Source organism: Cherax quadricarinatus, chromosome 51, assembly GCF_038502225.1.
Source record: "Cherax quadricarinatus isolate ZL_2023a chromosome 51, ASM3850222v1, whole genome shotgun sequence".
NCBI classification, from domain to species: domain Eukaryota; kingdom Metazoa; phylum Arthropoda; class Malacostraca; order Decapoda; family Parastacidae; genus Cherax; species Cherax quadricarinatus.
In genome coordinates, this window is record NC_091342.1 from 18597263 (window position 1) to 18608565 (window position 11303).

The window sequence follows — 11303 nt, forward strand, 5'->3', positions numbered from 1 at the left end:
CAGTGGAATTGTATTATAGGAGGAATTATTGACCAGTGGAATTGTATTATAGGAGGAATTATTGACCAGTGGAATTGTATTATAGGAGGAATTATTGACCAGTGGAATTGTATTATAGGAGGAATTATTGACCAGTGGAATTGTATTATAGGAGGAATTATTGACCAGTGGAATTGTATTATAGGAGGAATTATTGACCAGTGGAATTGTATTATAGGAGGAATTATTGACCAGTGGAATTGTATTATAGGAGGAATTATTGACCAGTGGAATTGTATTATAGGAGGAATTATTGACCAGTGGAATTGTATTATAGGAGGAATTATTGACCAGTGGAATTGTATTATAGGAGGAATTATTGACCAGTGGAATTGTATTATAGGAGGAATTATTGACCAGTGGAATTGTATTATAGGAGGAATTATTGACCAGTGGAATTGTATTAAAGGATGAATTATTGACCAGTGGAATTGTACTAAAGGAGGAATTATTGACCAGTGGAATTGTATTAAAGGAGGAATTATTGACCAGTGGAATTGTACTAAAGGAGGAATTATTGACCAGTGGAATTGTATTATAGGAAGAATTATTGACCAGTGGAATTGTACTAAAGGAGGAATTATTGACCAGTGGAATAGTACTAAAGGAGGAATTATTGACCAGTGAAATTGTATTATAGGAGGAATTATTGACCAGTGGAATTGTACTAAAGGAGGAATTATTGACCAGAGGAATTGTAATAAATTAGGAATTATTGACCAGTGGAATTGTACTAAAGGAGGAATTATTGACCAGTGGAATTGTACTAAAGGAGAAATTATTGACCAGTGGAATTGTATTAAAGGAGGAATTATTGACCAGTGGAATTGTACTAAAGGAGGAATTATTGACCAGTGGAATTGTACTAAAGGAGGAATTATTGACCAGTGAAATTGTACTAAAGGAGGAATTATTGACCAGTGGAATTGTATTATAGGAGGAATTATTGACCAGTGGAATTGTACTAAAGGAGGAATTATTGACCAGTGGAATTGTACTAGAGGAATTATTGACCAGTGGAATTGTACTAAAGGAGGAATTATTGACCAGTGGAATTGTATTAAAGGAGGAATTATTGACCAGTGGAATTGTACTAAAGGAGGAATTATTGACCAGTGGAATTGTACTAAAGGAGGAATTATTGACCAGTGGAATTGTACTAAAGGAGGAATTATTGACCAGTGGAATTGTATTAAAGGAGGAATTATTGACCAGTGGAATTGTACTAAAGGAGGAATTATTGACCAGTGGAATTGTACTAAAGGAGGAATTATTGACCAGTGGAATTGTACTAAAGGAGGTATTGACCAGTGGAATTGTACTAAAGGAGGAATTATTGACCAGTGGAATTGTATTAAAGGATGAATTATTGACCAGTGGAATTGTACTAAAGGAGGAATTATTGACCAGTGGAATTGTACTAAAGGAGGAATTATTGACCAGTGGAATTGTACTAAAGGAGGAATTATTGACCAGTGGAATTGTATTATAGGAGGAATTATTGACCAGTGGAATTGTATTAAAGGAGGAATTATTGACCAGTGGAATTGTACTAAAGGAGGAATTATTGACCAGTGGAATTGTATTAAAGGAGGAATTATTGACCAGTGGAATTGCACTAAAAGAGGAATTATTGACCAGTGGAATTGTACTAAAGGAGGAATTATTGACCAGTGGAATTGTACTAAAGGAGGAATTATTGACCAGTGGAATTGTATTAAAGGAGGAATTATTGACCAGTAGAATTGTATTATAGGAGGAATTATTGACCAGTGGTGTTGTACTAAAAGATGAATTATTGACCAGTGGAATTGTACTAAAGGAGGAATTATTGACCAGTGGAATTGTACTAAAGGAGGAATTATTGACCAGTGGAATTGTACTAAAGGAGGAATTAGAACATAACTCTACTACTGTACTTACACACACACACACACACACACACACACACACACACACACACACACACACACACACACACACACACACACACACATATATATATATATATATATATATATGTATAATCTTCTAAAATAACATTATATTAGTTTAAAGCAATGATGCTTTGTTTGTAAATATGAATAGTTTCTCATATTTTTAGAAGTGTGAGATGTTTAAGTGTAGAACCAGTCAAAGATCCTCGCTTATAAAGCTGAGTGTAAAACTGATTCACTCACATACACCTAAGTGAAGGACCTTTCTAAGTTCATGGAGCTGGTCCAAACTTGTAGAGCTGAGGACTGGACTTGTCCAAACTTGTAGAGCTGAGGACTGGACTGGTCAAAACTCGTAGAGCTGCGGATTGGAGTGGGCCAAACTCGTAGAGCTGAGGGCTGGACTGGTCCAAACTCGTGGAGCTGAGGAATGGACTGGTTCAAACTCTTAGGACTGAGGAATGGACTGGCCCAAACTCGTGGGGCTGAGGAATGGACTGGTCCAAACTCGTAGAGCTGCGGAATGGACTGGGCCAAACTCGTAGAGCTGCGGAATGGACTGGGCCAAACTCGTAGAGCTGCAGAATGGACTGGGCCAAACTCGTAGAGCTGCAGAATGGACTGGGCCAAACTCGTAGAGCTGCAGAATGGACTGGGCCAAACTCGTAGAGCTGCAGAATGGACTGGGCCAAACTCGTAGAGCTGAGGACTGGACTGGTCCAAAAGTCCTTCACTCTCGTGGTTGGTTTCCACTGAAGAGGGAGAAAGTAAAGGGCTCTTGATACGAACAATCCTTGGATCAGTCCTGTTAACATCCCGTTCCCCCAGGTGATGTAGAGCCCATACGGGCTTAGCGCTTCCCCAAGAATATAATGATTGTGTTTTTTTCTGAAGTAGCACCTTGGATCATGGCGGTGAGAGGCACTGAGGAGGTGGGTGCCACAGGGACCCTCTTGTGCTACTAACGCCATAGACATAGCGATCGTCTGACCCCCGTATCCTCTTCCGTCTTCCTCTTCCTATTCTTCTTTTTCCTCCTTTCCTCAAGCTTTATCCTCCTCATCTTACTTTTCATCTTCCTCCTCCACCACCACCACCTCCTCCTCCTCCTCCTCCTCCTCCTCCTCCTCCTCCTCCTCCTCCCCCTCCTCCTCCTCCTCCTCCTCCTCCTCCTTGCTTGTCGTCTTCATATTCCGGCAACTAAGCCAGAGGCGAGACCCAGGTGTGATTGCCATATAGACGAGGACCTCTCTAACAACTCTTTCTCCTAGCCCTCTCAGCCCTTCCCTAGCCCTTACCTAACGTTCTCAGCCGTCCCCTAGCCCTCTCAGAATTTTCCCTAGCTCTCTCTGTCGCTACTTCGTGCGCACATGTATCCTACATGTATATTTGTGTGTGTGTGCGAAATTATATACAAATGTTATCTCAGACCCGAGCAGGGTTCGAACCTGCGCACGCTGCATCAAAGTACACGGTACTTATACCTCCCGGTCAGGAAGTTACAAAAGCAGCCGCACACATGTTTGGCATGGAAGGATTCCCGCTAAAACACGGATGGGCAAAGTTTTGCAGGTTTCTCAGGTGTGGTGTGAGTAGGTGGATACAAGGAACACCAGCACTGCGTACGTAGGTCCGAGCCCAGCCACCCGTGGCCACCAATACCAATGACTGCGTTTTGGGTCTCTGCCCTGAGTGAAGCTCTGGCTTCTAGTGATGGCAGTTGCTACTAGCATTTTTTTTTCTCTTTCTCTCCACTCATAGTAATGGCGTTGGGTCTGCTTCCTCCAGGGAGGTTATAGATACATATGTGTAATCACATATTTATAACTAGCACTTTATAGCTACAGGAGCAGAGTTATGCACCTGATGTCCCGTCTTCAATATTTATTTCGTTATTTTTTTTTTTTTAAATTTCGAGAATTGAACACTTGTTCTTCCTAAGTGAGAGAGAGAGAGAGAGAAAGAGAGAGAGAGAGACAGAGAGACAGAGAGAGAGAGAGAGAGAGAGAGAGAGAGAGAGAGAGAGAGAGAGAGAGAGAGAGAGAGAGAGAGAGAGAGAGAATGATGTGATCATGGCTTGAAAAAGAATTCTTAATAGACCAAGTTGGAAGGTACAGCCCCGGCCCTTAGATATTGGTAACATAGTGCTAGGGGCAGTAAAAGGGGCGGTGAAAGGGGTTAGAGGCAGATAAACAGGATGGAGGTAACGGGAGAATGGGAAAGTATGAGGGGTAGTGGATAAGATAACGAGGCTTGTCTTGCCATCCCCTCAGAGTCCTCACTCACATAAATAAACATTTCACATTCAGGTCAAAACACTACATATTTGCTCCTGTTCCATTCATATGCAGCATATGTACTTGTAAACTCATAACTGGAATGCTGATTTTTATATAGCTTTGCTCATTTTTGTTCTGTTTTGCTGAGGTGTTACTGGATTTTCAGTGAAGTTTTATGCCGTGTTCCAGAAATGAATCCTGTTGTTGGTGATTGATTTGTCTCCGAAACTTTGATGTGAGTTTCAGTAAATGTCCTGAGAAGATTTAAAGTCTTTGCCACCTGCTATGAATTGTACTTCTTCATGCTTAATCATCTTGACCTTTACTAACATTATGTAGGTTAGGTTAGTTTAGATAAGTAACGATAAGGTGAGAAACAAACTCAGATCAAAGGACGCTTCGTTGGCGACATTTCGCTCACTCAGGGTCGCAATTGAGACCGATTTCCTCTGGTACATAAACATCGCCCCTCGCAAGATAGCAGGCATCGCCTACTGTGTAGGTGAAACATTTCGGAATAAAGATACCAAACTGTGGCACATGTGGCTTACTTATCATCTTTCCTAATTCTTAGACACTATCAGTTCTACACATGTTAAACGCAGGTGATCCACTATCAGTTCTGCACACGTTAAACACTCAGATGATCCACTCAGTCATATCTGTGACATCAGTATAAGGAATAAGAAACTATCCTGGACGTGACTTTCTTCTTCTAAAGCCACTGGTCTTCGTCACCGACAGATTGTTAACCACCTTGATCTACTTCTCCCTGCCCGCAACTTTTGTGGATGGACTTCATTAGAGTTTTACTAATCGTTAACTCTCTCAGACCCGAAACTCGCCACCAACTCTATTGCCAAATTCGTTTCCAGATCTTGAACAGCATATTTAGGAGGCGAAACCTCCAGAAACAACTTTTTAGAACACCAGTATACCACTCGAGCAGTGCCTGCGTGGTCCACTGACATTCCCTCAGTCATTTGATGAGTTGAAATGGTACACAGTTGATCGCCAAGGTAAATGATATCCAAAAAAAGATGTCCTGAATCAGCCATCATCAGTATTTTGAGTCAGATTAAGAGTTTGTACAACTCATCAAAACCTCTGGCCAGGATACTTCTGGGACGTAGTAACCAATTTGACTTGCTGCTTACCTCACTCTCTCCTGGCATCATTTGAAGCTCTCTGTTATATATACACCCACCTTTCCCTAACAGTGTTAGCTGTTTTTGACTACGTAAAGTTCACCATATTCTCGAATCGTCGACAGTAAAGCTTCCACGTAACAGCACTTGTGTCTGGTTCATGTCTTAGGTTACGTTTGGTTAGTCAGATATCCTGCCGTCCTGCTCCACCTCTGTTAGTGTGACTTTGTCAATGGTCCAAGTCGGACCGAAACGTCGTCGTAAGCTTCTGTCTTTTATGTGCGGGTTATTTGTGTATCGTTCCAGTCACGGTATTGTGCCTTTTTGTTATTTATCGTTTATTTACAATGAGCATTTTAGGGGGTCAGACCGCCCTAAGCTTCGCATGTATGCTTATCGTGAATTAATAATAATTTAGAATAATCTAACCTAAATAACGTTTGTAAAGAAATCATAAGAAAAATTATGTAAAAAAGATGCCACACCCATCACTCCTTACGTATAACTCATAACATCTACCCATTACCTACCATACCCATCACCCCTTACGCATAGCACTCACGCATATTCCCTACGTATAATCCATAAAACCCACCCTGGATAACACCAGAGTTTATAACCCAGGATAACCCGAGATAGCAAGCCGGGCTTATTTCTACTGGGGGTCCTTTAAGCCTTTTTACCCGGAATGCGACCCATAACAATCAGCTAACACCCAGGTACCTACTTACTGCAGGTGAATAGTGGCAACAGGCGAAAGGAAACATGTACGTCTCCACTCGTCCCTGGGTTGAACCCGGGTCTTTGGTTGTGATCCTCATCTTCAAGCAGTGTATTACCTCCCTACTCTCTCTAACCTTCTCAGGACCTACTTCAGTGCCTACGTTTCAACAATCTTCCGCTTCACTGAATCGAACCTGATTACCTACCCTAGATTTCTATTGAATGTAATAATAATAATAATAATAATAATAATTATTATTATTATTATTTTTATAATAATTATGATATTAAGTGATAATAATAATAACCTCAAGACATCCCTTCCTCTTCTCACAGTTCCAGTTTTCCTTATATAAGGCTCATTGAATGACCCACATGGGTGTAACTCAGGGAATGGACAAAATGCAGCTATTGGACAACATCCGGCCCGCCAAGAAATTCTGTCCGACCCCCCCACTATGTCTTGCAATTCTGGACAACTTAGTGTCTCCAGTTTAAGGAAGGATTATGTTCTTATCAAAAGGTGGCGTTGGGCAGTCATAACAGCAACACCTGGTAATGCTTGACTCACTTAATATAGCTTTTTAGATCTGGTTTATATTTCAGCTTGGGTTCCCACAGCTGAATGTTGTGAAGAAGTTCTCTGATCTAGTATTTGTTGTTATCATGGAGCACATGAACCAACTCAGTTCTGAACTGCCAGGAAGATCATCCTTTGCATATTTAACTCACGTACAAAACATCCTTTGTAGCTCAGAACTGAGCTTGTTAGTGTATCAGCGTGGTATCAACGACAGATGCTAAATCAGAGATCCACTTCACATCATTTATTGTATTACCTGGAGGGTGTTCAGGGGTCAACGCCCCCCGCGGCCCGGTCCGGTATTTATAGCAGAATTATTGCTTGTGTCTCGCCAGTTAGTAAACAAGAGGTTAGCTCTCCTTTAAACTTACTGCAGATTAATGTTTGTGACGAAAACTTCTTGGTTACTACTTTATTTTCATTCTGAATTTACTCGTTACTTCCAAGATTTCAAAACGATCGAAAATAATTTGTCCTTAGTCACGTATCCTGTTGATGTTGATATAGCTCCAGTTGACCTTCAGCTCGAGTATTTTGACCTGTAGTTCGAGTCATTGTTTTTTGGAGCAATTCAAGTCACTGACGTTATCCAGGTTGTGGGTATTTCCAAAATTAAAAACTCGTTCTGGAAGGATGCTTGAAATGGTTGGATCAACATAGATATGTAAACAGACATTTTCAGTAATGAAATTGAACAAACATATACTCACATCATCTCCCTTGTATGATTTCATATGTTCGACGCTAAAGCGCAGCGCTGTATGACCCTGGTGGGCTTAGCGCTTAGTTTTGATTATAATAATAATAATATACCCTAAAGCAGTACTTAACAGTGTAACAACGACGGCAACACCAGACTTGAACAGTTTGGCTACCACACATTGAGAGCTTCTTGCACTTTCATCAACATTTTTGGTGTACAAATATAAGATTTGAATATGAGCCATTAACAAAGATACATACTTTTACGTCGACGGAAGAGTGTTGCTCACGAAGCTTATCTAGGCTGGTGATGTGTCCCATGAACCTTATCTAAGCTGGTGATGTGGCCCGCGAAGCTCATATAAATTGGTAATGTTGCCCATGATGTTTAAACTGGTGATGTGGCTCACGAAGCTTAACTAAGCTGGTGAAGCTGCCCGCCCAGTCAAAATCATTGCCCGGTTTCGGACTCTAGCTTCACACAGAAACGTAAACGTTTTAATATTTTTGGTGTTTTAAAAAAAAGAATAAACGGGCCACATCAGTGTTTTTAAAAATAATGGGACGGCACTAGTGTTTTAAAGATATTAATGGGACGATATCGGTGTTTGAAGAAGAGTAAGGGCATAATATCGGTGTTTAAAAATGCGAAAAGGATTGATATCGGTATTTTGAAGAGGAGGAATGGGACGATATCGGTATTTTAAAGAATAAGACTACGATATTGATGTTTTTTAAAAAAAAGCAAAGTGATATCAACGTTTTAAAGGTTAATAAAAAAAGACATCTGCTTTAAAAAAGAATAATAAAAATTTCCAAAAAGTTAAAATATAGTAATGCAAATTATTAAAGGGAAATGTTAAAGCTAGTTAACTAGTTAAGATTGAGGAAGAGAGGCAGTGGATACTACCACCTGTTTGCACCTACTGCCCTTATTCATCTAGATGGAATAGGTACCTCGGTGTTAGTCTCTTTATACCTACTGACCTTATTCATCTAGATGGAATAGGTACCTCGGTGTTAGTCTCTAGTGCCCTTATTCACCAAGCAGGAATAAGTTGATACCTGGGTATTAGTCAACTGTTGTGAGTGTCATCCTGGAGAAAGCAGACATCTCACCTCAGAGTAAAATGTCCAGATGCACGAGCCTTGCAATTAGTGACTTTGTGTTGGAAACTCTGCTACTGTAACTACAGTAGTATAATTCTGCTCATGTAACTTCAGCCACTGAAGACGGAGCACTACAGACACAGACCTGTTCCTGTAAAAACAAACACTGAAGACGGAACACCACCAACACAGACCTGCTCCTGTAAAAACAAACACTGAAGACGGAACACCACCAACACAGACCTGTTCCTGTAACAACAAATAGGTAATTACATATAGGAAATTTCTCAGGTTCATTCTCCACAACACTCGTGCACAGACTTCATGAACCTGAGCTGCGGATCTTTTCAGTGACTTGCTAATCAAAGGCCTTAAACAACATCAACTTAATGCACCAGATAACCCTCACTTTACATAAAAAATTGCTGATTATCGAGAATTAAAAACAAAACATGTACATCCGGATGGGGAAGGACTGGGGAGGGCCCACATACCTCCCAGTGCCCCCACCCCCTCTACCAAAAACAGGGGAGAGAGAGAGAGAAAAAAAAAGAAATCAACGGATGGAAATTACGATGATTTTCACATTCAGTTATAAAAATGTCAGCTCCGACCCATTTGTAGCCTTCTATGTGTCGACACTCTATCACTTAAATCAGGTCTGCTTCATACATCCTCTTCCCTATTGCCCCCACTCCTCCATCATCCACCATGACTCCCTTATTACCTCCCATTATCCTCTGCTCTTACGTGAGGGGTCTGCCTGCCCGAAGTGGTGGTGCCTACTACCATAAATGTGAGAGAGAATGTGTCTGAAGTGTTTGGCAGGTTTAGTGTGTCGGTGGCGGTCAAATTATTGGAGTCATCGTGTCGTGTTTAATAAGCAAAGCCGGTCAATATATATATATATATATATATATATATATATATATATATATATATATATATATATATATATATATATATATATTTATATATATATATATATATATTTTTATATATATATACACACACACACACACACACACACACACACACACACACACACACACACACACACACACACACACACGCACACACGGAAAATTGGGTGGTTTGCGAGTGGAAGGAAACGGCCTGTCAAAGTAATTTTCAAGGAAGAATCAGCTCGAACCAGGATCCTGCATGAGAAAGCACGACTGAGGGACAAACAGGGGTACCAAAGAATGGAAGGCATGGACATGATTGGAGAAAGAGACTACATTGTAGGTACAATCCAGTCCGGAGAACATAAAGTAGTCATTGGAGTGATGTATAACCCACCACAGAACTGCAGGAGGCCAAGAGAGGAGTACGAAGAAAACAACAGGGTGATGGTGGACACACTGGCTGAGGTGGCAAGAAGAGCTCACTCGAGCAGAGCAAAGTTACTGGTAATGGGCGATTTCAACCACAGGGAGATCGACTGGAAAAACCTGGGGCCACTTGGGGGTCCCGAAACATGGAGAGCCAAGATGATGGATGTGGTACTGGAAAACCTCATGCATCAACATGTCAGGGACACTACCAGAGAAAGACGGGAGGATGAGGCAGCAAGACCGGATCTTGTGTTCACCCTGAGCAGTTCAGACATTGAGGACATCAATTACGAGAAGCCCCTTGGAGCTAGCGATCACGTGGTTCTGAGTTTTGATTACATAGTAGAGCTACAAGTGGAGAAGGTAACAGGAATTGAATGGGAAAAGCCAAATTATTAAAGGGGGGACTACACAGGTATGAGGAACTTCCTGCAGAAGGTTCAGTGGGACAGAGAACTGTTAGGAAAATCAGTAAACGAGATGATGGAATATGCAACAACACAGTGCAAGGAGGCAGAGGAAAGGTTTGTTCTCAAGGGAAATAGAAATGATAGGCAGACCAAAGCGAGACCTTGGTTTACCCAAAGGTGTAGGGAGGCAAAAACTAAGTGCAACAGAGAATGGAAAAGGTACAAGAGGCAAAGGACCCAGGAAAAAACGAGATTAGTAGAAGAGCCAGAAAAAAGTATGCGCAGATAAGGAGGGAGGCCCAGCGACAGTACGAGAACGACATAGCATTGAAAGCCAAGTCTGACCCGAAACTGCTGTATAGCCTCATTAGGAGGAAGACAACAGTCAAAGACCAGGTGAAAAGGCTGAGGAAAGAAGGTGGGGAACTCACAAGACACGATCAAGAAGTATGTGAGGAGCTCAATACGAGATTTAAGGAAGTATTTACAGTGGAGACAGGAAGGCCTCTGAGGGGACAGAACAGAGGGAGACACCAGCAAGGAATATACCAACAAGTGTTGGATGACATACACACAACTGAGGAGGAGGTGAAGAAGCTGCTAAAGAACATCAATACCTCAAAGGCAATGGGACCGGACAACATCTCCCCGTGGGTCGTTAGAGAGGGAGCAGATATGTTGTGCGTGCCACTTACCACAATCTTCAACACGTCCCTGGAAACTGGGCAACTACCTGAGGTATGGAAGACGGCAAATGTAGTTCCCATTTTTAAAAAAGGAGACAGAAAAGAGGCACTAAACTATAGACCTGTGTCATTGACGTGTATAGTATGCAAAATTATGGAGAAGATTATCAGGAGGAGAGTGGTGGAGCACCTGGAACGGAACAAGAGTATAAATGCCAACCAGCACGGATTCACGGAAGGCAAATCCTGTGTCACAAACCTTCTGGAGTTTTATGATAAAATAACAGAAGTAAGACAAGAGAGAGAGGGGTGGGTTGACTGCATCTTCTTGGACTGCAAGAAGGCCTTT